Here is a 27,974-nt window from a genome sequence, read left to right on the forward strand (position 1 = left end):
ATTTGAAGAATGCGTTCTTCAGCATTCCCATTGCAGAAGAGAGCAGAGACCTTTTCGGTTTCTCTCTTGGTGGACGCAGCTTCCGGTTCAAACGCGCTCCTCAGGGCTACTGTGAAAGTCCATCGATTTACAGTCAAGCCTTGAAGGGTCAACTGGATGCGTTTTCATTGCCGGCTGGTGCGGCCTTAATCCAATATGTCGACGACTTATTGGTAGCTGCAGATACTCAGGACATTTGAAAAATTGCTACGGTATCGCTGCTGCAACATCTCTGCGAGTTAAATCACAAGGTGTCACCTTCTAAACTCCAATATTGTTGTCAAGAAGTAACCTACTTAGGTCACTTATTGTCAAAGGAGGGAAGGCGGTTGACCCCTGAGAGAATTGCAGCAATGTGCCAACAACCCAAAGAGATATGCGTGCCTTTCTAGGTATCACGTCGTACTGCAGGCAATGGATTCCAAATTTTTCATTGCTAGCGAAACCATTGGTGGCTCTTACGTGCAAGGATGTTTCAACTCCTTTACCATGGACGGAAGAATGTCAGAAAAGTTTTTCTGAATTACGTGACTCATTGTGTTCGGCTCTTGTGTTAGGTACCCCTGATTACAGTAAGCCGTTTACATTATATGTTCACGAGAGGGAAGGTTGTGCGTTGAGTGTCTTAACGCAACCTTTTGGTGGTAAGCAACGTCCATGTGCATATTTTTCATCGACCTTGGACCCGGTAGCTAGAGCATTGCCGAGTTGTTTGAGAGCAACAGCGGCAGCTGCGGTGTCCATCCGACAATCAGCAGGATTGGTCATGGATAATATGCTTACGGTGATGGTTCCGCATGCAGTCGACACTCTTTTAAATCGTACGAAAACCCAGCACTTGACGAGTGCGAGATTGTCTGGGTACGAGCTGACGCTGCTGGCAAGCCACATTCAGATAAAACGTTGCAATGTTCTGAATCCGGCGACTTTGTTACCAATTAGTTCAGAGTCAGATGAAATAACAGAACACAACTGTTATTTGAGGACAGAAGAGGAAACAAAAGGTCGAGTGGACCTTAAAAACACTCCTTTGGAAGACCCAGATGGAACGCTGTATGTGGATGGTTCATGTTTTAAATTACCGAATGGCGATGTGACTACTGCATAGGCTGTTGTAACATTGAATACTGTTGTTGAGACTGCAAGATTAAATCAGAATTCTGCCCAAGCTGCAGAACTGATCGCTCTCACCAGAGCGTGTGTGTTAGCGAAAGGGAAACGTGTGAATGTGTTTACCGACAGCCAATATGCTTTTGGCGTCGCACATAGCTTTGGACGATTGTGGAGAGAGAGAGGTTTTCTGACATCGCATGGTACGAAGATTCAGCATGGCCAGCTTGTGAATGATCTTTTGGATGCACTTACGTTGCCTAAGCAAGTGGCGATTGTTAAATGTAGTGCGCATCGTAAGGTGACGGATGATGTTGGTCGTGGTAATGCGTTTGCGGATGAGACTGCTAAGGAGACTGCCCGGAACCTTGCACTCGAATGTATGTGACGAGTTCGGTTAGGTGGCCTACAGAATCGAGTATGTGTGAGGACACTATCGAGAGTGGGAAAGCAATTCAGAATGAGGCCACCGAGACTGAAAAGATGAAGTGGAAAGAAAGTACGGGAAAGTTGGATGCGAATGGTTGTTGGACTGACTTATCGGATCAGAAAAGATGGATGTTGCCTGATGCATATGTGCTGGCTGTTGTGACTATGGCGCATGGGTTAGCACATATTAGCGCGAAAGGTATTTGCAAGTTGTTGTCTCCTGTGTGGAAGAATGATGGTATCACAAAATGTGCTGAACGATTGGTTAAGAACTGTATGGTATGTATGTTATACAATCCTGGTAAGGGAACCCCAACTCCTCCTGGTAGTGTTGCTCCCCCTTCATGTCCCTTTGAGGTGATCCAATTAGACTTCATCCATATGGAGCGATGCAATAACCTGAAATACGTTTTAGTTGTGGTTTGCGCATTCTCCCGATGGATCGAGGCCTATCCCCTCAAAGATAACACTGCTTTGTCAACTGCGAAAATCCTACTGAAGGAATACTTTCCTCGGTACGGAATGCCTAGAGTTGTGTGGTCCGATAACGGAAGTGAGTTTGTGGGGAGTGTGATGAAGAGTGTGTGTAAGGGCCTTGGAATTAATCAGAAATTCCATAGTGCCAATCATCCCCAGTCAGCTGGTTTGGTTGAAGGGTATAACGGCACCCTTAAACTAAAGTTAGCAAAGATTCAGGCTACGACTGGTCTCTCGTGGCCTGACGCTTTACCCTTAGCATTATTGTCAACAAGGGCAACTGTACACTCCCGAGTAGGGCTCAGTCCCTATGAAATAGTGTTCGGTCGTCCTGCAAATGTTTGGGGGGTCCCTAGACCGGGTGTGTTCTGTGATCTTGAGTATCCAATGTTGATCGATTATCTTCATGACTTGACTGCTAAACTGAGGTTAATTCACCAACAGGTTTACGAAGCATTGCCGACGCAGACGGAGGGTCCAGGCCACCAGCTCCAGCCCGGAGATTGGGTGGTGACGCGCAATTTTTCGCGCAAGAAGAACTTGGAGCCAAGGTTCACTGGACCCTACCAGGTCCTCCTTGCCACGAGAACTGCTGTTCGTCTAGAGGGGCGGAAAAACTGGGTGCATGCCACCCATACAAAAAAAGTCCCTATTCCGTTGCCGGCAGACTCGTGGGTGAGGAGAGGCATTGCATCAACTGAAACCGAAGGATTGCCGGCGTTTGTACCTTTCAGCGACGCACAACCTGTCGGAGAATCCTCAGTGCAGCAGAAAGACACTGTTAAACATTTGTCATCAAAAGACTCAAGACCAGAACATTCAACTGATCAACAGAACGCTGTCTCTTCAACGGATCCTTTGTTTGACGAACAGACACGTCCTGGGAAAACCCGATACTTTTTGCGATCCAGCACTAAAGACTAATAAAAGATCCTGTTTTGTCCCTTGACAATTGCACTATCCCGTTTTCCACGATCAGTTTGAACACTCGTATCATTGTAATTATTTTTGTATATATATATATTGAGTTTCGTTCCTCATATTTTTGCTTCCACAGCTGAGAAACACTTTGCATACACGTAATTGTGAATAAAGGCCGTAGGGCAGCGCGTGTACTTCCTTCTGGTTAGTAGGTCTTGACACTAGGTTAAAGACTGTCGGTTCCTAGGAACTCCTAGGGATTGACTACTGCTACACAGAACGAAGTGCGTCAAGAAACGTTGCGGACGGTCGTAGGGGATGGCATTTTCGAAGCTGATGGACTTGGAAGGAGCTCAGGCGAAAAGGTTCAAGTTGCAACAACTTAGTCGTACCAAATGTTTTATGTTCCAAATATTTGTATTGTTTTTGACTGTTTCTGCATTATTGGCGGGTGGGGTGTATTACACGATGTCTTACTTCTTACCTTCTGCCATACCTACTCCTAACCCTGACCCTAAACTCACCTCCACTGCTTCCCCTCATTCTTTTCATATCTTACCTGAACACGAGCAGGCTAGACGTGCAGAATTCCGCAATAATTCCTTTATTCAGCTCCTTCATCAGCATCAGTTAGTGGTTAACACTACTAATTGTTGGGTGTGTGGGTTGATGCCACACACTACAGATAAGGGAATTCCATATCTGGTGTTACCGTATAGTTCCCAAGGGTCTGCTCGAGCATTTCAAACAATGTTTCGAAGCGCACTAGGCTTCCACCCCATTCGAGAACCACGCTCCCCCTACTCTGGTCCTAGCTCGTATCAAAAACCTTTGTCTATAGCGATTGAAGACTTAGATAGCGATATCTATGATCCCTCGCTTATTCCAGAAGAAGAGGTACAAGCCTACAGGGTCCTGAGTAGAGGCGAGTATAGTGTGTTCACTGGTGATAAACAGCTTAAAAGCTCGCCTCCGATATGGGTCGTACCCCACATTGGTTATTTTTGTCTCATGGGTCGTGGCCGAAGATCGAAAGCCCGACTTGGAGAGAGTGCTTGCACTGAAAATTACATTCTGCCGATGGTCTCGTCCCCTGTGTTTCTGGCTGCCAAGGGTACATACTTTATCTGTCATGATCGTGCGTATGCATGGTTGCCCTCTGACTTCATGGGCTCATGTTTTATCGCAAACTTGTTGCCTCCGACGTTCACTGTAGATGCAGATTATCACAAGACTAGAGTTGTGAGAGGCGTAATTAGCGAAGAGGATACTGCCGGTCAAGAGGCAGGAGACTTTTTCAAGGGTTTCCTCCCGTTTTGGGGACCTATGGTCAATAGTAGGAACCTGAGACAGTTGACTCGAGTGGTAGAATCGACAGCTAATATTACTGCCAGTGCCCTGGGTAATATCACCACAGAACTTCAGGCGGATAGACTTATGACGTTACAAAACCGTATGGTTTTAGACGTAATCTTAGCAGATCGTGGTGGGGTATGTAAGGTGATCCATTCGAGCTGCTGTATTTTCATTCCTGATAACGCTCCGACTGTTTGTCAAGCCATCTCGAAGTTGCATAAGATCTCCGAATCCATACACGTGGATGTAGGGGATTGGACGCTACTTGGGTGGTTTTGGGGCCTGATGTCGACTTGGGGTTGGAAGATTCTGATGCTGATCGGAGTTGTTGTGGCGTTCCTGTCCACATGTTGCCTTTGTGTGCAGTGCGGTCCTGCCTTATGTGGCCTCTGCGCTACAACGTGTATGAGACAGCCGCCTGTTACCAATGGAACTCGGTTAGACAGAGCTATGCTACAGCAACATCTAGATGGTCTGATGAATATCGAGTATGATTCCGACTAGTGCTTGCCTACATGAGGGCAAAAGGAGCGTCTGAGGTTCCGTGACAATTGTAAGTGGTGTTTTCGACTCGTACGAATATAGTCGAGTCTGGTATCTACGAACCGCAAATGACGAGTTTAGTAAGTGTGCGCAGTTTCGCTGTGCTAACTTAAACCGTTCGTTTGCTACGTGGGTTTTTCATCTGTACCCACGGGTTCCATCTTAGATACGGCATCCATTTTGTCTCTTGCCCTCAAGTAGCCAGCGAACGGACGTTGTCCGCTTCGCGACCCTGGGACTCCCAAGATATTTGCGGAAGACACATGTCCTTTGTAAATGTCTTTATGATGAGGGGGATGATACTGTAAGGCAGATGGCCCCGCTCGAGGCTCATCTCGCCATGCCGGTTTATTGTCTCAGCCGTGCATCTCATTAGGCACGTCCCTTTGATGCCTGTAGCTCGTGTTTCCCGATACCTCCCCTTTTACACCCTTTCCAATCTCCCCACTGTTTTCCATCTTCCTCTGCACCTGTCCTTGTTCCTTTTTCGATCTGTTTTACGGCTGATTGGAATGTACTAATGGTGGGAAGATGGGTTTTTACAGTTGGGAACCGCCAAATGTTTCCGCACTTATGCTCCGGACCTGATGAGTATCAAAGTGACCAAAGCGACCCCTCCCGGGGATAATTGTGGGAACCGGGTTGTAAACTTTTGTCTGCTATGTAAACCTATGGGAAAATCGTGTATAAAAGGAGCGATCCACAGAACCAATTTGAAGCAGTCTCCCTGAACTACACTCGTTGTACTTCCGTGATCTCTGTGTTTCCCTGCAGCAAATAAACCTTGAATCTTTGACGCCGAAGGAAGTGTCCCGTGTCTCTGTCATTCGTACGCCGGAGCAGGTTACCCACGAAGGTTTCAGGTGTTGTCCCCTGGCACCGCTGGGTCTTAAAGAACCCAGTCCTTCACATCTGCTATCAATACTGGGAACTGTGTGTTTTGTGCTATAATAAAAGCAAAAGAAACCTGACACGGTCAACAACGCCGCTGCTTGCTCGTTGTCCTGAAGGCACCGCTGAGTGCACCTCTGCACTTCACACCGCAATACTGGTCTCACCAACGACACCGTCTGCCGACGCCACATAGCCGCTGCTTGCACTTCGCACTTCCTTGCTTCTCACCGCCACCCTGGTATCCCTGATGTCAGCCTCAATGCCACTGCTGGCACCGTGGTTCAAGGGCACCACTTGTGAGTTATAGGACACACCACACTCATCCCTCACCGCAGCCTTGGCCTACTGACACTGGCACCATCAACTCCAGTTTGTCAGCTGACAACATAGCTTCATCAACGACGACACTGCTGCTTGCACCATGACCTGCCAAGCACCAAGACGATCACTGCATCACTTCGTACTAGAACCCTGGACTCACCAATGCCGCTGGACGACCGTCACTGAGACGCTGCCTGCAACATGACCCGAGGCCAGCACCCGCCACTTCCATGCACTTCGCCCCACAGCCCCGAAGCCTGCTGACGCAAGGCTCCTGACTTCAAATGCGAGGAGTTTGAACTTCAATGTGTATGACTTCAAGGGTCCGACGACTCCTTCACCGACCTCTGGAATTGATTTGATCTGCTGACAGCTTTTTAGAGCTCAACGAGAGGTCACCAATACCCTTCATTTCTAAAGGTACTCTTTTGCATGTCTTTCCAACACCGTTGCTGACCTGCGATGCCCCGGTCCTACAGAACTGTTTAGATTTGTTGTTCAAGATGCCTTGATAAACCCAGACAGACCTATCGACTACAAGGAGTCAGAGGAAAATCCCTGGAGTGCGCTAGTCGACTTAATATACCTTTACCGTTGCAGTTACACTTAAACATTTAGATAGCAGGCACCTATAGTTTGCTGTGTTATGGGGTGAAACTTAATAATAATTTCCACAGAGAAATAAAATTCGTTAACAATCTATTTTTAATAAAAAATTCATACACTGAACAATAAAAAAGCAAGACAATTAAAATTTCAAAGAAATATTCTTTGAAAAGTAAAAATATATAGAATCAATATCTCATATGCACAATTAGACAATACAGCAATTAAAATTACAGGGCAAAGAAATACATACATGACATTTCTGCAATTCCTAAACAATTAATAATAAAAAACACACTACAAAGTAATTAACCCCTAATGTGACTGTGGCTCCTGGATGTTTTTGCCACTGTTGATTTATAGATCCAAAGTCCTAGGATTACATTGACTATCGTAGACAGCTGTGACAAAAATACATGTACATCCAGTGTGTACTAGGCTTTAGTTGGATTCTTTAATTAAGAAATGCGTCGACGCGTTTCGGTGCAATACATTTAATTCTGTGGCACCTTCTTCAGGACTTCTTGGTAGGGGTTTCCTGTGTCAAGAAAAATTTCGGATTTTACTTTCTCTGTTTAGGGAGAAAAGTAATGTGTCAATATTCTTTGAATATTTCTCTGAAATTTTAATTGTCTTGCTTTTTTATTGTTCAGTGTATGAATTTTTATTAAAAATAGATTGTTAACGAATTTTATTTCTCTGTGGAAATTATTATTAAGTTTCGCCCCATAACACAGCAAACTATAGGTGCCTGCTATCTAAATGTTTAAGTCGACTAGCGCACTCCAGGGATTTCCCTCTGACTTGTTGTCATTGTGCCCTGTTCCCTGGTGAAAGTGGGGTACCCTCTCTTTTGAAATCTATCGACTACAAGGAACTGTATTTTAAGTATATTGTTGATTCTTGAGATTTCTAAGAACTGTGTGGTGGATTTCTACATTTTCTATCTCGTTTTAAACAGATAAAATATTGGTTATTTTTCTAAAACTGGTGTAGTGTCCTTTTCTAGTGTTTTCACTGTATAACTGTATGTTATGTGCAAATGATTCATGCACTGCCTCTGAGATAAGGCTCGTGCCAAGCTACCAAGGGGGTGAGCAGGGGTTATTTTAGAAATGTATCCCCCTTATCCTGACTAGGAAGAATGGTCCCTACTTGGATAGGGTAACATCCAGCCAACTAGAGACCAACATTTTTAACACTAAGTATATGAACAGGTAACTCTAAACAACCGTTTGCTGTTACTACTGCACAATTCTTCCTTATTAAAGTCAGAAGTAGAACCAGCTATTCTTTCTAGACCTTAGTAAACCAAACAGAATTTCAGAAAATAGGATGTTTATCCCCAGAGTGAGCTATTGAGAGAGGGGTAACTCAAGTAACTGTTATACACAATACTGTAGGAGAGATGAAATAGCCAACAAATTAATAGGTAGAGCTGAGTCAAGAGTCTGTCTCGGCTCGAAGAGCCTGTTTAAGCTCTAATAGCCCAGACACAAGCTGAGCCATGGGAACATTTGACATGGAAATCATGCAGCAATTATAATGTAGCAATATATCTTCAAAATTAAAAATGTTATATTTCTTTGGGAAGTGTTTTCCTTAGTACATCAGATTATATCACAGCATTGAGAGGCATTTCTTAATTAGTAAACTAAGAGGCAAGTCAGTTGACATGTGCACTCTATATGCGGGATATTTCCATCTTTCAGCACACATTCACACATATTTCAAGGTTTTCTCATGTAATAATAAAACAAATAGGAGGCACAATAAAATAAAATAATTGCCTAGGATCACATAGTTTGAACAATTGGTTAAACCAGGATTGGTCCCAGATTTTCTGATCTAACATTGTGTAATTCATTCACTAGATTACGATCCTTATTTCACTACTGCTTAACTTCAACGTTTAATACTACATCCTTCATTCTTTGTGCAGGATGTTAGAGCATGGGTAGCAGGCAGATGCCCCAGAAAAGCTCTGTTTATTTTGGGTTTGAGGATTATAGCTGAACACAACCTCTCATCCGGCTTGAGCCTTCAGTGGCCCTCCCACCCCTATAGTTTACTCTGGGTATTCTGTGCCTTAAATAAGCTTAGATGCTTCTGCTGCTAGTTCAATACCTTCTTTTATGTGTGGATATCTTCACTTGCACGGCTGATCAATATCTTGTACCTGTGGTGCATGTGAGGAGAACTTACACTGATGCCTAATGCTAAACAATTGTTCATGTGTTTACAAATAGGCTCGGACTACTACTGCAGATGCTGTCGATGTTCTCTACATGCAACTGAAGGTTTCATTGTTTCTGACCAGATTGATGTGTTTTCTATAGGTGGGGAGGTTGCCTGGTGCTGTGCTTATTATGTGTGTAGAAATGGTGCTGTGTGTGTCTATCAAGCTTGCACTTATACACCCCTGTGCTGTTCCTTATTCTTATACCAAATTTTAAATGCTGCTTTTAGTTCCATCTAAGGGAGGAGATAAATGGTTCTGCCCAGTGCCACACTTGTTCCATATCTTCAAAGGAAGTGTTCAGTAGCCATGCAAAACCACACTCATTTCACCTATATAAGAAATGGGGTTTCAGGTTAGCTAGGGTATACAGCTCAGCCAGGCCAAACCCACCACTCTAGTCAGGGTAAAGGAGTTACACACCCAAGATAACCCCTGCACACCCACTTGGTAGCTTGGCAGAGCAGTCAGGCTTATCCCAAAAGCAATGTTTATTGCGTTGGCTCAACACACACACGCACACACCAGTGACATGCTGGGCACAGCACAAAAAGAGACTCCACACAAGGTTATTTAAAAATAGCCTTTGTAATTTTCATAAAAACACATTTGACCACAATCACATAAATCATTGCATCACTAGGCAAATGTACTAAGAAGGCATGTAATACACATACACCACATTCACATTAGTCAATAGTCACTATGCCATGAGGAAATGGTCATCACAACACGGGTAGTGCACCGCAGACATGAGGGCAACTGCCAAATTCAAATGCGATACCAAAGGGGATGATGGACGGAGCGCTTGAGCAAATCAAACACTCACCCAAGTCAACTGATCTGAGTTTATTCCATCACCATTCTTTAGCTCACTCAACCACCTTAGTTCAGACATGGCCATATGCAAATCAATCTGACCCTGTGCCTCATGGGAACAGTCCAGCCAGAACTGCCAAGCCATGTCTTCCCTGGACCGGAAACAAGCATCCTGGGACCGGTTTCGGATTCATAATCCTCATCAGCCAGGCTATCTTGAATTCAGTGGTGGAGTGAGCAAGGGACCCATGTCTGGGCATACCCTGCCAACTTAGGGTGAACAAAGCGATACCAAAAGGGATGATGGACGGAGCGTTTGAGCAAATCAAACACTCACCCCCAGTCAACTGATCTGGGTTTAATCCAACACCATTCTTTAGCTCACTCCACCTCCCCAGTTCAGACATGGCCATATGCAAATCAGTCTGATCCTGTGCCTCATGGGAACAGTCCACCCCGAAATGCCAAGCCATGTCTTCCCTGGACCGGAAACAAACATCCTGGAACCGGTTTCGGATTCATAATCCTCATCAGCCAGGCTATCTTGAATTCAGTGGTGGAGTGAGCTTATGCTGCAAGGGACAGGGGGTGGACTCCAACAAGGCTGCTGCCTGTGAATGTGCGGTGCAACTGCGGCCCCCTCTTCTATCTCCTGGACCGCTGCTGTACCTCTGGCCGGACCCTAAGTGTGTTGAGGACTCACCCGCGAGGTTTCCTTTCAGCCAGCGGCCCACAGACGAACACTGGGAAAATGTTGCCTCACCCAGTTCCCGCACTGCCGCCCATCGCGGTCCTCCTTCGGGCTGTGCCACTCCGCTCAATCCCCGGATTGGGACTCGGGAGTCCAGGCGCATCTCTGGACTCCTCTGTGACCTCCTCACCTGAGGCCCAACAGCTGTTGCGCCTTCGGGTCCAGGATCGTCCCACTCCAGGGAATGGGCGGGGCCGCACTAAGTTACTGTAAGTTACAATGCAACCTGCCCGGGCAAACTCTTGCCAGAAGACAATGTGGCAGCTCCTGTTCCACATGGTACACCCCATGCTGTTCCAGGTGAGAGGAGGGAGGGGTCACCAAGCTGCAGTCACAAGCTGGGAAAGGGAGAACCCTCCTCTTTAGTAAGTTCTCTACTCCTGAGACTCTGCAAATGGTTCCAACCATAAAGGTGGCTCAGCCCAGAGACACAGAAGCTTTGCATGGCCAGGAAAATACCTCAGGACTTTTCTGAAAGTGCATACATAAACTTACTGAACCATAAAGTGCTCTTCAAGCACTTTCTGCAGACAAAAAGCACCCTTGAACGACTTCCTTTTTGGCACGAGTAAATGAAGGGGGAGTCACTCTTCCTGCAAATTAACAGTGCTCCCCATGCACTTAAAAATAACAGGGTGGGGGGGCGTGGCTTGGCCAGTGAAGATGGCGGTTGAGTCTTGATCGCGCTTTGACCAGCCCCGCATTATCCTTTACATTGATCCTGCCTATCCGACCTAGCATCAGTATAAACACAGACCGAGTGCCACCTGAAAGCTGGGTCATCTTCCTGGGCGAATCCCGAAGCAGTGGAAGGCGCAGAGGCGAAGATAAGAACGCTGAGTTCGGCCGCGGCCTGTGGAGGATGCGCTCTGCCCGAAGCCGAGGAATCTCTCTGACTTGATTGGGCCGAGGCAGGGCCTGGGCGACGTAGCTGCTATCGGGGGGCCACGAGACTACCAGCATCCCCTGCGACTGTCTGGTAGAGGGGATCCCAAGTGAGACAGCCGAGAGCCCCACACACTGAGGAGGACTGCAGCGTGCGTCGGTGGCCAAATCAGGCCATGGAGGTAGGAGCTTTCGGCGGTAGATGTGGTGGTGAGTCAGCGGCCATATTGTGCAGCCCCGGGGCGGCCGCGTGGAGCTAAGAGAGAGTGGTTGTGATACCTCGTACCCACATGCTAATGATTGTGGGGTCTGCCTTGACTGCTGCTCCCCTGTATCACCTGATCTCCTCCACCTTCTACCGGCAGTGATACTCGGCGGCTGTGTTGGGCCACGGGGGGGGCAGTGCCCCAGAGTGGAGGAATACCTGAGGGCCTGCCTGGATAAGAATAAAACCCAGCTGGTTGGACGGGACACTGCAGTGTCCTGGGCCTGTCCAGGGACTGAGCTTGGCTCCGGGACTGTCCCCCTGGTGAGGCTTTGGCTGGCGGGCGGCTGCTGGTTTTAATCACTGCTAGTGGGGTCGACCGCCATTTTGGGTCACTGCTGTTGTGCTGGCGGTGAGACTACTGGTCCCAGATGGGGGTGAGACTGCCAGTGGTACCAGGGAAGGTGCAGGCCCCTGGGGTGGACGTGGGGCCAGAGATCCCGTGCAAGAGTGGGACGACTGGATACTTGTTTCCCCCTCGCTCTCCCCCTTCCTCCCCAGTTCTCCACTCGATAGGGGCTCGTGCCGGCTGGGTGTCCTGCAGTCGTGTCGGGATGCAAGGAGGAGGGGGGTGTGAGACCTTCCTGGAAGTGAACCGCGCGGCGGCGAACTCGGACCGCGCTTGCCCGCTGGAGTGACTCTCATCTGACGCCCTTAGATGCCTGTGTGGAGCGCCTTGTTGATGGACATGATGTGAGATAAGGGCAGTGGGGGCCAGACCAAACAGGGCCCAATCAACAAATTCACCGGGCGGGAGGGGAGGCTGGGACAGCAGGGGCAGTTGCCAGATAACCCAACACTCCTGGGGGCTATTACCCAATCCAGGGATATGCTTGACGCAAAAATTGGGACAGTCGGCTCCGATGTCATGCTGCTGCAACATTTCGGAGGCTGAGACCCGCATCTCGAGGGTCAAAGATGATGTCACTATCCTGAAAAAGAAGGTTGCGGCCATGGAAACCATCCAAAAGGGACTGGTGATGTGGGTGGAGGATGCCGAGGGGTGTGCCCAGTGCAACAACCTCCACTTCGTAAGATTCCCAGAGGGCTGCAAGTGGGACAGCATGGAGCGCTTCCTGACACAGTGGCAGGAGGGCTGGCTCCTCCCAATGCACTCTCCCGCTGCTTTGTAGTGGAACGGGCACACAGGGCACTTATGCAGAAGCCCCCGTAAGGGACTCGCCTGTGACCAATCATAGCCAAACTCCTAAATTATTTGCACCGTGACACTATCTTGAAGCAAGCCCGAGCCAAGGAACCCCTTATCTATAACAATGCACGCATCCTTATATTCCTGGATTACACGCAACTGGTGCAGCAGCAGTGGCAATCGTTTCTTGCGGTGAAGGCCCGCCTCCAGGACCTCAAGCTCCGTATGCCCTGTTCTTTCCATCCCACCTGAGAGTGGTGTACCGTTCTTGTACGCACTTCTTTGATATCCTGGAGGAGGTTTTTTAATGGACCGATGAGAAAGTGCGGGTGCGTGTCCATACACTACCTGGTAGGGAATCAGATTCATCCTCGAGCGAGGCGGCCCGGAGGGGACCCCGGGGCCAGCTGAAGGGAGGCAGGAGGTCAAGGTCCAGGCGTCGTTCCCAATACAGCATCACCCTCTCGCGGGGGGGCTCTGCTTCTGAAAGACAGATCTTGGCGGACAGATCATTGGGTTCATTTAGGGCTTTGGGACCTCGGATTGTGAACTAACTGCCAGATAGGTTTGGAATCCGGGCTGATATCTCTGCCATGGAGCTGCTGGCAGGGGAGTTGGCCGCAGGCATGGGTTGTCAGTTGGGGATCCATTGGGCTGTATGGTTCCTGTCCCCCGGTTGGGGATTCAGCTCCTATCTGACTGCGACAGATACTTCAGCGTTTGTGAGATATGGGGTGGGGGGCTGTTATGTGGAGAGGAGTTGTTCTTGTTTTTAGATTGCGCATCCACTATGGGTTCTCACAGGTTAGCACACACACCGAGGAGCGTCCATACCCGTCAAGGTCACAAATGCTTATCGGGATGTCCGATACAGCGAGGGGGTGCGGGTAACCTCTGGTGCCCTGCTCCTTGTTAGCTGGAATGTTCGCGGGGCTCTGGACAAGATTAAACGTGCGGCCATACTTCAACAGGCCAAGCGAGTGGGGGCCGATGTGCTCCTGCTACAGGAAACCCAGTTAATGGGCACTGAGGCCTTTGTCTGAAGAGATACAGGTTTCAGCACATCTTCCACTCAGGCTTCATGAGGGGTTCGCGGGGAGTGGCAATATTGATGCACTGCAGGGTCCCATATACTCATGAGAAACACTGGACAGACACACAGAGGCGCTACATTTTTATTCGGGGAGGACACTCTGACACTGGGCAGTGTTTCTGCTCCCCCGCCATTGCAATGGAACTTAGTGAACATCTGAGCCGATATGCCAAACATGCTCTCAGTAGTGGGCGGGGACTTGAATGACGTCGTGGAACGGGGACGGGATAGATGGAAGAGTGGGGATGTTGTAGAGACTGGTGCTCTCACAAAATTACACTCCCTAGTGACAGGACTTGATTGGGTAGACATCTGGAGGTACCTATATGGACCATCGAGAATACACATATCTCTCCACAATACATGATTTATTCTCGAGATTCAGCTACCTTATTGTCCCCAGGGTGATAGTGCACAGGGTGGTGTTGGCAGATATTCTGCCAAGGGACTTGTCAGATCATTCACCTGTGACCCTTACACATCAGATAGGTCCAGGGCCGCAACCACTCAGATGGCGGATAAGCACGGGCGAATTTTGCAAATTCACAATTCGCGAATTTGCGAATTTGCGAATTCGCAATCCGCAAAATCCGCCAATTTGCGGATTCACAGATTTTGCGGATTGTGTGGGTAGAGGCCGGGCGGGAAAACGGTGCACATCGCTAGTGTGAGGAGCAGGGCCAAATAGGCGAGGCTTATATGTGAGTTCACATGCCTCTTATGTGTATAAAAGGACAGGCACGGATCAGAGAAGCTCGTGGTCACAGCAACTGCACAGGGATTGAGCTCGTGAAAGTCAATAATGCAAAGGCCTCCATCAAGCATCATAGCTAATTTTCGACGATAGATATGGGGAGAACGCACACCTGCCCAGCTTCGACAAAACTCACATTTTTGGGGGGCTGATTAACTTTGCCATCACACCGAAGAGCACCAGGGTCACTCAAGTGAGCTGTGCACATCGTTAGTGTGAGGGGCAGGGCCAAACGGGCGAGGCTTATATGCGAGTTCACATGCCTCTTGTGTGTATAAAAGGACAGGCACGGATCAGAGAAGCTCGTGGTCACAGGAACTGCACAGGGATTGAGCTCGTGAAAGTCAATAATGCAAACGCCTCCATCAAGCATCATAGCTAATTTTCGACTATAGATATGGGGAGAACGCACACCTGCCCAGCCTCGACAAAACTCACATTTTTTGGCTGTAACTATTTTAGGATGGCGCCGGCAAGCTGCCAGCGCCATCCTAAAATAGTTACTAAATTAGCCTCATCAAGCACTAATAGATAAAATAAAGCACGTGCTCGAGCACCTGCTTTATTTTATCTATTAGTGCTTCCTGTTGAAACTAACTTAGTAACTCTTTTAGGATAGCGCTGGCAGCTTGCCGGCGCCGTCCTAAAATAGTTGCAAGTTCAACAGGCTTGAACTTTTGCCCCCCAAATCCGCCGCTCGCGGATTTCGCGGATTTTCAGTAAATTCGCGGGAGTTCGCGGATTGCGGATTTACCGAAAATCCGCGAGCGGAACGGATTTTGTGCACATGCTTAATGGTGCATGTTGGTGTGGCATCAACAGAAAGAGGACTACAGGGAGCATCTGACGAAGCTATATATCACTACTTGACAGTTAATGTAGGGTCCGTTTCCTCTGCAGCGGTACTGTGGAAGGCACTAAAACCCACGCTGAGAGGGGTAGATATTTCCTGGTATGTGGCGGGGCGTAAGGAGTGCAAGAAGGACCTGTTGCGTGTAGAGGCTGAAGTGGAGGCGCTGGAATGTAGGAGCCTGGAAGCAGAGGGCAGCCTGGTCAGACGGCAACTGATATTGGTTCAGCAAAACTATGCAGCCCTGCTGATGGATGAGGCCCCCAAGGCTTGGCTGGCAATGCGTAGTAGGGTGTATCAATGGGGCCACAAATCCAGCAAGATGCTGCATCGGCTATGCCAGGGCGCCTTTCATTCCCAGGCCCTACGAGAGTCCTGAGACCGGCCGGAGTTCCTCTTATCGAGCCCCCACCTATTGCAGAAAGCTTTGCTACATACTATGAGGACCTCTACACACCAAAAGAATGCCTTACATCCACTGTCATAGCTAGATTTATAGATGACACCACCCAAGGTCGTTTCTGATAAGGTGCAGGACCGACTAGATCGGCCACTGACGGATGAGGAGCTGGGCACTGCTCTGGGGGAACAGAATCCTGGGAAGGCTCCAGGACCGAACGGATTCCCCAGCAAGTTAAAAAAAATATATTTTGTACAGCTGGCCCCACACTTTAGACCGGTGGTGGAGGAGATGCGGGAGCGCGGCTCACTTCCTCTGGACTGGAGGCACCCGGAGGTGGTGGTGCTCCACAAACCTGGCAGACCTCCGGAGCAGCAGGCGTTGTACCGTCCCAACTCCCTCTTGAACGTGGAGGCGAAGGTCTTGGCCAAGGCATTGGCCTACCAGCTTCTACAACACATTCCCACTCTGGTGCAGCCCGACCAGGCTGGGTTCATGCCCCAGAGGGCGACCCGTCATAATATCAGGCACGCACATGTGGGGGTGGTGGCCAGCGGGCAGCTGGGGGAACCGGCGGCATTCTTGTTGTCCGACATGGATAGGGCTTTCGACTCCCTGAGTTGGGTGTATCTCTTCACCTTATTGTGGAGACTCAACCTCAGCCCGAGATTTCTAGCTTATCTGATGCTATTATACACTGACTTGACGGCGTCGATGCGGGTGGCGGGAGCGCTCTTTAGACCTTTTTCTATTCATCGGGTAACACGTCAGGGCTGCCCCCTTTCCCTGTATCTATTTGCGCTTGCCATGGAGCCACTGGCGGCCTGGTTGCGCATCGATGCCCAGATTCGGGGACTTGAGTGGGTGCCGGGCCTCTCGGATAGAGCAGCACTATACGCGGACTACGTTCTTTTCTTTATTACGGATTTAGATAAGTCGGGCCACGGCCGATGCGTACACTACAGATCTTTGAGGAAACCTCGGGACTGTATTTGAACCCACTTAAATCTATGCTGTGGGCCCTGGGGGGTTGACTGAGAATGGGAGCAGGCAACATCGGTTCAACTGGTGGGGGGGGCTGATATATTTGGGTGTCTTCCTGTCCGATGTGCCTGCAGTGTCTTGTGAGCACAATATGGCCCCAGTGTGGGACCGTACCTGGGAAGATCTTAAGGTGTGGTCTCGCATGCCCCTGTCCCTATTTGGAAGGTCGGCGATTTTTAAGATAGTGGCGCTTCCCCGGCTCCTTTTCCAATTACAGAACCATCCATACCAAATCCCACCCTGATGGTTTCAGCAAGTGAATGCAGCGCTGGGTCAGTTTCTGTGGGAGGGGGAAAGGTGAGGGTGGCCTTGCACACATGCTTCCTGTCTACCTACTGTGGGGTTCTTTCATAATCAGATGTCCTATCATACTATCAAGCTTCACACTTACTAGTCCTCAATGAGTGGTGGTATGGTGACAGGGGAGACCCGGCAAACGCAGTTTAGCGGCAGTTCATGGGTTGCCATTCCCTACATACATTACTTTAGTCCGCAACGCTTCCGAGGCCGTTGCCGTCGGCCACGCGGTTGGTATTTTTGATCTGGAGACAGGCTCTGTGCCAGATGGGGTGGTGGAACACCTTGACCCGTGAGACCCCCCTTTGGGACAACGGGCGCTTACCTCAACTGGCAGCACTGCAGGGCTTCCGTTTATGCGACGCAATAGGCATCACAATTCTGGGGGACATTATGAGGGACCTGGCACTTAAATCATTCCAGGACCTACAGGAGGAGTATGCGATGCCGTGCTCCCAGTTTTACCACTACCTACAATTTAGGCACGCCCGCGCCCCTAGCTTGGAGGACCTATAGTCTCTACCCAACTTTAGCCCTATAGAAGCGAAGGTCTTCATGGGGGACCTCCCGGATCGCAAGATCCCCCGAATATATCAGTCGTTAGTCATTCATTGCTCCCCCAACCTATAGAGGTTTCAGAATGCTTGGGAAGGCAGACGTGGGTGCATTGGAGGAGGAGGACTGGGCTGAAGCCCCAGTGGCCCCATGAGGAGCGGTGATAGCAATGCGCCTAGCGGTAGTGCAATTTAAGTACTTACATGGGGTGTACTTCACCAGAGAGTGCCTGTGGAGGGCTGGAATGATCGCCTCTTCCGAGTGCCTTCTTTGTCATCTGGAGGACGGTACACTTATACATACGGTCTGGAGCTGCCTCTCACTAAATGGCTTTTGGAGAGGGGTATACTCCTGCCTCTCTGAGGTATTGCGTTGGGAGCTCTACCGCACACCACGTTTGGCCCTGCTACATGTTATGGAGGGAGTGGGGGCAATAATTACAAAGCCACCTTTTACAACTAGGCCTCACATTAGGGAAAAGAGATATCACCAGCGCATGGAAGAATGGGCTAGATTTTTGTATGGAGCTAGATCAACCCATTTTCCTTGCCGGGAGTGTCAGCGCAAACACTATAAGATATGGAAGGGTTGGGCAGACTACAGGGGTCTAGAAATGGACCCGCCACAGGACATAGAGGCACGCTTGCCGGACTAATTCGCATGCATTTTCATGGATGGTGATGGTGGGGGCAGGACGGCTCGCAGGGACCCGGATCCCCGGGTGTGCTGTTACTTGATGGACAGGTTTTTCTGGCATGGGCGCAATCTGGGAGGGGAGTTGGGGGGGATTTGTTATAATGGGGTTCACTAATATCTAGAAAAATCAAAGTCATTAATAATGTATATTTGATGTGTGCAGATGATCCTGGAGTGCAGCGCCCTGCAATATATGTGAAACTAGACAAATACAATTTGTTGAAAAAAATTAAATAACAGGGTGAAGAATACTCTAGTCCTTCTGCTCCGGAGAGGGGCAGCCACGGCAGACCTGTCCTTACCCACATACCTCAGGGGCAGCACTCCTCACATAGTTTCTCCAGCTCTGCTTCCAGGCAGTTCACTTGTAAATCCAGCAAGGGTCTTTACCATTAAGTATTTGATATCCCTGAGACATCTAACTGGAGGCCAGCACACACAAGCCCTTGGAAATTCTTCACAAGTGGAATACCACTTCAGGACACAGTCCTTCTGTTCTTCTTCTTGGCAGTAGTCCAACGTTCTGGAGTTTTAGATGTATATCTCAAAATGTCTTTGTTCTCTTTGTGTCAAGGGTCTCTGAACCCAGCACAAACCAGTTCTGCCCTCACTGGTGTAGCATGACCACACGAATCAAAGACATCACTGAGAAAAAGGAGACACAGCCTATTCTGGTCTAAGAAACACTCCTCCCAACTCTCTAAATGTAGACTAGATCTATCCAGCCCTGCCATGAGTTAACCAGGCAAGACAGGGCACACCTCAACCCCAACCAGTGACTGTCTAGAGTGAATGCACATTTCAGTTCCTGTCTCTCACACACCAGATGCTGAATACACAAACAGCCAGAGACACACAGAATGGTAAAGTAAGAAAATGCTCAATTTCTAAAAGTTACATTTTCAAACACAGGATTTGAAAACCACCTTTACCAAAAGGTTCATTATTTAAAGTCTGAGTTCAGAGAGTCCAAACTTAATTTTTCTATCTTGTTCCTCTGGAAGTTACACATGTAAAAAAGGTACAGTGCATTCCCAAAGATAAGCCCATGGAACAGATAGCATTTCAATAGTGAACAATTAAATACACCATATTTCGCTATGAGGACATGTCATTTACACTAGTACATGTCCTACCTTTCACATACTCTACACCCTGCTCATGGTGGTACATTGGGCCTACCATAGGGGTGCCTTACATGTAAGGAATGGGCAGGTTTGGGCTTGCCAGGACAACATGGCAGTTAACAACTGCACACCCAGCCACTACAGTGGTAGGTCTTAGACACATTTACAGGGCTATTTATGTGTGTGGTGGATATATGATGTTACAACGCAAACAATTACAACACATGCCTTTACAACACGGTTTTTACATCGTAACTACCATTACATTGCAAGATTTTACAACGCATGCCATTACAACGCATTTATAGAAACCACCATTACAAAGCATACCATTGCAGTGCATACCTTTGCAATGCATACCATTGCAACGCATAATACTTTTAGGTCCTACCTATTAGACAACAGCTGGTCTTTAGGATGTCATGTAGGCTGAGTAACAGCATTTTGCCCACTTAGTATGTGTTACTCTGCATTCAGAGAAGTTGCAACTTAGGAGATGTTTCCTTTAGTTCAATCCTCAGCAGCTCACCTGCAAATGCTGACTAGTACTAATTGAATGAGGAGAGCACCAATCTTTCTGCTGCCATTGCTATTGGGCCATACCTTTTTATATAGAGTGCCAAGCATCACTGCTGCAAGCTAGAAAACCATGCCATTATCTTTGAAAGGTATTCTGCATATTCTATCATTTTGCACTATTCCAAGATGGCAGATCGTTAAAGCTCTACTTTTCAATTCTTTTGTTTGGTTGGATCAAATGACCGTCCCATTTAGTTTGCATCTTTCTATCTTTGTTTGATTGTTTCTTTCTTTCTTTCTTTCTTTCTTTCTTTCTTTCTTTCTTTCTTTCTTTCTTTCTTTCTTTCTTTCTTTCCACTACATCGGAAACCACCACCTTGTTGTTTAAAAGCCAAGTGGGTCTGTTTTCTGCCAAGACACTCTTTGCCGAAAATGTCCACAAAGATCAAACTAACATTGTCTACAGTGATTGTCCAAGTGTGGTTTAGGAGAGATTAGTTAACTTACGTTCACATCAGGCTTCAGTTTAGCTTAATGTAAGAGCTTTGAATCAAACTAGGAGACCAATGTTCCACATACAAAACCTCCTATGCCATCATCTGTTCAAACACTGCTCCTTCCTAGTGAGCCGTGTCCCTGTGTGTCAGTGGTGTGCCTCTGTGAGAGCAGGAGAGACACCATATTTTGTGAGCTCATAGTGAGAGATGTATCTTTGTGAATACAGGATTGCCATGTCTTTTGTAAGTGCAGGATAAGTAGTCATCATGTTGAAAGTTGTGTCAGTGTGAATGTACAGTGAGGTATATGTCTGAGTGAGTGCAGAGTGAGGGATGTGACTTTACCGGTCTTGTGGGCGCTGATTCCTGTGCCCTGTTCCTTGGACTGCTCTCGCCATCGGCCCTCAGCTCTTCCCTGCCCCCGAGTGCACCGCGGACCGCCGCCTGCCAAACTACGTTACCCAGGAGGCAGTGCGGCGCAGTCCCACGGGAGGAGGACGGGGGCAGGAGTTTAAAACTTTCGGCGGGCTCCCGCGCTGCGTGACGCACGCGGGCTCGCCCGGGCGTCTGTGGCTGATTGAGGCCGGGCTGGGCCCTCTCACTAAAGTGCGGGATCGGAAAAGGACAAGCGAAAGAAGATTGACTCCAAGCAGCCTGTTTGTGGATCGTGAGTGACTGAGACTTTTCATAGAGACTGCCCTTTTAAATCCTACTCGTTGATTAATACCTGGAGACTTGCGATTAGAAACCCCTTTGTAAAGGCACTTTTTTAGATCGCATCTTTGGCCAGTTTTTAACTATTATATTATATTTTGGCATTTTAATTTCTTTGTCAAGCGGACTTGTATTTTGTATTGTATATTAATCTTGGGATTATTTGTACAGATTTGTTGCTATGCACTTAAATATTTATATATATATTTTTTTAACCTTGAAAAACATATAGATATTTTGCTGCTAGGACTTTGGCACTTTATCCCTCTCTCCCTAATCCTAGCACATTTTGCACAGACCTGTATATGGTTGTAGAATAACCTTAGCATAATTTGCACAGCTCTGTATTCGGTACCTCTTTGTACATATTGGTTAATTGCTGCTAGAACTTTTTGGCACTTTTTCCCACTGCCCTAATTCCTAGCAAAAATTGCACAGATCTATAGTTTGCACAAAAAAACTTGGTAACATTGTGTACATACTGGTTTGTTCTCATCGACGGGTTGTTTGCACTTTATCCTACTTACCTTAAACCCAGCATAATTTGCACATCGTGTATTTTTTACTGGGGAGCTAACTTTAGCATAATTTGCACAATCCCGCCCGGCCCCTCTGTATAATATAAGCCTCTCTTGTATACAATCTAGCTCACTGGCCCGAGTATTTCTTTCTGCTGCCCCTTAAAATTATAACGAGATCTGATAAATACACCTGTAGTGTGTTACTAACATATTAGGATAATCCTTCCCTGGGTAAACGTAATTGTTCTACCCTTCCAAAATGGGAAAGAGAAAGAAGGTTTCTTCCATGAGCAGTAACATGCCATATTTAAAAGGAGCCATGGGAGCTATTGAGGAACAAATAACATCTGTAGAGGAGACAATATTACAGGGCAGATTATCGCTGCCCATAGATTTAAGTGCAACGGGTGAAAGAGAACAAAGTCAGGATGAAATCATTAACACGGGGGCAGGCAAGATGGGTACAACTAATGGGTGTGTTTTGGATATATCTGATCACATCGAGGTGACGTACTCCGAACAAGAGATTGAGCCCCCATCTAAAAGAGCAAAAAACCCTGTACCAAAACAATGTGTGATCGAGGTGAACGAAGATAGGAACATAAATCTGGCAATAAATAGAAATACCCAAGGGAGAAAAAGGAAAGCCAAAAATAAGTCTGCAAAGCCTTCACAGAATAAAAAACAGATGGGAGCTGTGATTGGGAAAAATGGATACCCCGTTGAAGAATATAAAAAAGATTTAGTCAATATAACAAAAACCCTATACAAATTGTATCTTTTTCTAACAAGGTCAATGGGAAATTTACTCGGAAAAGTGGAGGCCATAAAAACTCAACTAAAAAGTAATAGTCAAACAAGGAAATGTGCCCGCCCTGCTCAGGGTAGTTCTATGCAGCCATTGAACCCGGTAATTACATATGTGAATGGTAATGTTAATAAAGACCCAAAGACCATAACAGTTAATACCAACAACAGCAACAACATAGTAAAACAATCCGCTCGAGTCATACCCTGGGACCGCAGAAATTAAAGGGGTATGATGTGAGTCAAAGAATAGAGAAATTGACACCTAAGTCCCACAAATATGATGGTACTCACTTAGACCTGCCCCCAGCTGCTTCCCCCTATGTTATTGTAATAGCAAATGTTCTGCTTCAAATGGAAGCAGCCCAGGAATCACAGGAAACCCTGCGTAACGAATCACTTTCATGGATAGGGGGTAAAAATGGCCTGGGTGAAGCTTTGTTTAGAAATTTTAAAATGGCCCGCCGGGTCAGTTGGGTAGGCAACAGAGGGAAAATGGTGGCTGGGAAATGTATTGTTCTAACAATCAGTGACCCCAGACTCATCAAAACATTATTGACCAGGGTAGCAAAAACATACATAAATGAGAGAGAAATATGCGTACTCCCTTTAGGTTTTTTCTACAAACCCCCGAATTTGGTAGGACAAGATAGATTTATGATACCGAACCATAGAGCAAGGTGGAATCCTTTTAATGTGGCCGCACAAAATAGATTCGAACCATTATCATCATTAGGGAACGTGGACTGACCACTAACGGAAGATCTAAGTGGAGGTAGTAAGGTTTGTACGCCTACCAACTGTATAACTATGGAAGATAGGCCAGAGAGAAGCTTTATAACCACGCATATAATCCAACATGATCTGAGTGATACAGCGGACAACTGTACAAGGACTGACCGTCAGCCGCACCATACCAATGGTGCGGCATGTTTAGAAACGGCTAGTGATGTTATGGAACATGGTGAGAAAACCATCTCTAAGGACACCCCAAACCTTATAAATATAAATCACTTTGAAAGAACACAAGTAACAGGTATTTTGGAACATTGCGGGGCAGGCCGCAAAGAAACATGACCCAGCTTGGCTGAAAGTCATGGAAGACCACCAGATAATATGTCTACAAGAGACCTGGCAGATTAGTGAGTATCACATGGAGGGCTTTCGGACTTATCACATTCCTGCCCTCCCTAGCAAAGCAGGTAGATCTAAAGGTGGTTTATGTATTTATATCTCAAATTTGTTAATTACGGGGAATGCAACCCTTGCAAGGACTAATGATTTCTATCAGATCATGGAGTTGCAAGAGAAGGAAGTTGGCTGTTTGATAATTGTCAATTTTTATAATAATGTTCCAAAAAACCTGATTCTTAACGTTCTAAAACAATTACAAAATGAAATGAGGAAATTCTATGAGAGACCAAAGGGGGAACCACACTGCATTTTGGGTGGGGACTTCAATTGTCACCTATGTAGACATTACCAGAAGGGCATATGTGGGCTGGGGGAGGAAATAGATGATGCTGTCCCACATTTTAGGCATACAACTGTGGGTGATATGTTGAACGAAATCATGTTTGAATTTAATTTAGATCTCACCAATAAATTATGTGCCCCCCCAGTAGCCTTTAAGACCACTTACATAGGGAGAGGCTGTAATACAACAATTGATTTCATGATGTTTCCTAAGAATAAGAAATCTGTAAAGCTTCTAACTTATGATACACTCTGCAATGCATTGAGCGATCACAACCCATCAGTGCCTCCTTATCATTGGGAAACGGTTTTATACACTGTATGGGTGAAGGGGTCCCTCATATAATTATGAGCTCAGTCTATCGAGTAGAAATGGTTATACATTGAAATGGGAGAAGGTGGACCCTGGGGTGTTCCTTGGGCAGCTTGTACATGAAACACAAGAGGATTTTGAAGTGTGTTTGTTGGAGGAAAAGGAAGGATTAGATGTGATAAATGCTTTTGCAAACATTTCATTTAAGATTAAAGAAATCTACACCCAAACAAAGGTCAGGTATTCAAAAAAACAGGGATGGTTTGACAAAGAATGTAGTAATGCTTATAAGAAGTTAAAAATAGTCCTAAAAAAATCACCAAGGAACAGAGAAGAGATAAAGATAGCTAGACTACTCTATAAACAGGCTTGGGAAAGTAGAAAGAGAAAATTAAAAGAAGAGGTCTGGCTAGACCTACATGATGCATGTCTAAGGAGAGATAATGTAAAATTTTGGAAGATAGTTAACTCTCCAAATTTGACCACGAGGGACTGTGATAAGTTAGATATAGCCATCACAGAAAAAAGATGGATTGGCTATTTCAGCTCCCTATATTGTGCTGATACCAACATTATAGAGGATGTGACAGAGCATGATGCACAAATAGTAAATTATGGGATAGAGGGTATAAATGAGACATTGAGGAGCCCGTCGGTATACCCGCTCGACATAGATCTCACTTTAGATGAGATGATAAGTGCCATACATAAAAGTGCTGCAGTTAAAGCTCCGGGACTCAATGGCGTCCCAGTTGATGTTCACAGATCAAATATTGACAAGCTCCACTTCTAATGAATGTCTTAAACAAGTGTTGTCAGATTTGTTTTATGGAAACTTGGTCAGATGCAATTTTAATACCCATATTTAAGAAGGGGAATTGTGATGACCCCGAATGCTACCGACCTATATCTCTTTTAGACTCTTTTTTAAAGGTGGCTGGGAGGGTAATTTTATGTTTAAGAAAGACAAGGGAACCCAGAAGGTATGCCATAGGGACCTTGGGCAGTATCATGTTTCAAAAAACAGTGGTCCCTACTCGTGGACACAATGGTATACTAAACTGATAATCACACACCTGATAAGTGTTATGTCTTTTGTCCAGCCGGACAAGGAATTTATTTAACAATTCTCTTAATAAAACAGAATGAGTACATTAATAACAAGAAAGTTAAATTCTCTGTTATGGAAAATCACAATATGTTAGTATGCTCTGGAATTCAGCCATATTTATCGCATGTTATGCGCCCTTATGACCGCGTGCTACTGACACGCTTTCAAATAGGCATTGTGCATAGAATGTATAGTAAGCTTTTTAAAATGTGTGCTTAGATTAAGAAAGACAATCAGACTCTAAAGTAAATGCATATTCCTATCCACTGTCCTTGAAATGTTTTTACTTGTGCTTTTATGTTTTCAATGAAATACGAATAAAGCAAATTTGACTGACTGACTGACTGACTGACTATTTGAAGGCAGCAGTGTTATTGTGAGCTCACTGCATGTTATGTCTGTGCCTGTACTTTACAAGGGCCAAACCTATTGGCTTTGGTAATGCTTTTTAGTGTCAGTCAGTCAGTCAAGGATCTTTATTCAGCTGAATAGAAGCCATAAAAGAACACATAAAAACATTGTTTCACAAGAATTAACATGATACAATTTATACGACATATTCAATATACAAAGAATTATTTTCTAACAATATAATGGAAACGAACTGCAGAGGAGATATACCTGTAAATCATTAAGCAAGTGAATTCATCATTTAAAAAGAGTAGATGGCATAATGCAGGTTGACACTTTCTTATATTTAAAAGTCTTAGCAAGGGTTTTAAAATGATAAGTCTTGGGTTAAGATAAAGTTTACAAATAAACATAAAATGCAAAGTGCTCTGTGCGGAAATTGAGTCACATGGACACAATTCTAATTTAGCATCGTAATATGCGTCACGTGGATACAACACCAGAAAATGAGCAATACCCATCTTCAATCTAATCAAGTAGAACATTTTGGCTTGATTAAAATAAAAAGAGAGGTAGGATTCAATGCTTGGGGAGCTAATTAGCAATGAGTTCTCTACAACCCTTTTTTTAGCCATCTCATGGCTATCTCTTACTTGCTTCAGGTAAAAGAGAAAATCTCTTTTCAGCTTGGCTTTTGGGATTGTGGATAAGTTTCCAGGTGTATTAAAACACTCCTGCAGTCCCCACGTCTCTAGTTGTTCTTGCTTATAAGAAAGCCAAGGAATTTTTTTAACACAATCCTGTTTCAAGCAATCTAAAATTGTATTGCGATTCACGACTGGTTCCTCTTTTCCCCAAATGTTATGCCAGAGCATCAGAGGTGCTAATTGTGTGTGAAAAGATCATTTTGTTACACCCAATTCGTTATGACACATGATGGCAGGAATGCTTTTAAGTAGTGTCAACACATGTTTTAACATCTGCTCTCTGAAGTCCTAAAGTGTAGGTGCAGCCCCAGACTCCAGCACCATACAAATTGATGGTGCATGTGCATGCTTTATAAATGTGTATGATGGCTTTTATAGGGCGAGAGCCTAGTTTATTTGTAAATCTTAAAATGACCTCCACATTTTTGGTGAAGCTTTCAATCCTTGCATCAACTAGGTGGGACCAATATTTTTTTCATTAACAAGGATGCCTAATTAGGAAAAAGTTGGTATCTGGCACAATATTTATTTCATTCTTTATAAAAAAAGTTTTAGTTTTTGATGAGGGTTTGCCTGTTACCATAACAGGTGATTTTGCAACATTAGTTTTTAGCCCAAGGTCACTCATAAATTCATTAAAACTAGTTAAAAGCCTTTGTAGTCCCTCCCCAGTTCTCGACATTAAGACACAATTATCAGCGTATAGCAAGGCTGGTAGAGACCTGCCGCCTACTGTGGGTGCGTCTACATTTCCAATTCTGCTGTGGCTTTCTAGGTCTTTTAAGTATAGACAGAGTAGAAAAGGAGCAAGTACACAGCCCTGACGGACCCCACAGTCCATCTTTATTTGTGAGGTAAGCTTGCCAGCTGCTCCATACAATACTCTCCCTGTGACTCCCTGATGCATTGCTGCTAGGTAATGGACAATAGATGGATCAATGCCCATAATCGGCATTTTCTCCCAGAGTCTCCCCCTCTGTACCCAGTCAAAGGCAGAAGTCAGGTCCATAAACCCAAGGTATAAGGACCCTGACTTTGCCATAGTTTATTTGCTAATTATCAGGTGCAGATTGAGGCACTGTTTTACAGTGCCTAGGCATTTCCTAAATCCATATTGGACATTAGACAATTTCCCATTTTTAGTCATCCAGGTCTCCAATCTCTGCAGTATTACTCATCCCATGATCTTACAGGAGCAATCAATTAGAGAGATTGGTCGATAACATTTAGGGTCTGACCCGTCTCACTTTTTATATATAAGGACTATTATAACCGATCTCCAGGAATCTGGAGGACGCTGGGTCGCATAGCATCCTAATATATTTGTTAACAGTGGT

Source organism: Lissotriton vulgaris, chromosome 10 (assembly GCF_964263255.1).
Source record: "Lissotriton vulgaris chromosome 10, aLisVul1.2, whole genome shotgun sequence".
Lineage (NCBI taxonomy): Eukaryota > Metazoa > Chordata > Amphibia > Caudata > Salamandridae > Lissotriton > Lissotriton vulgaris.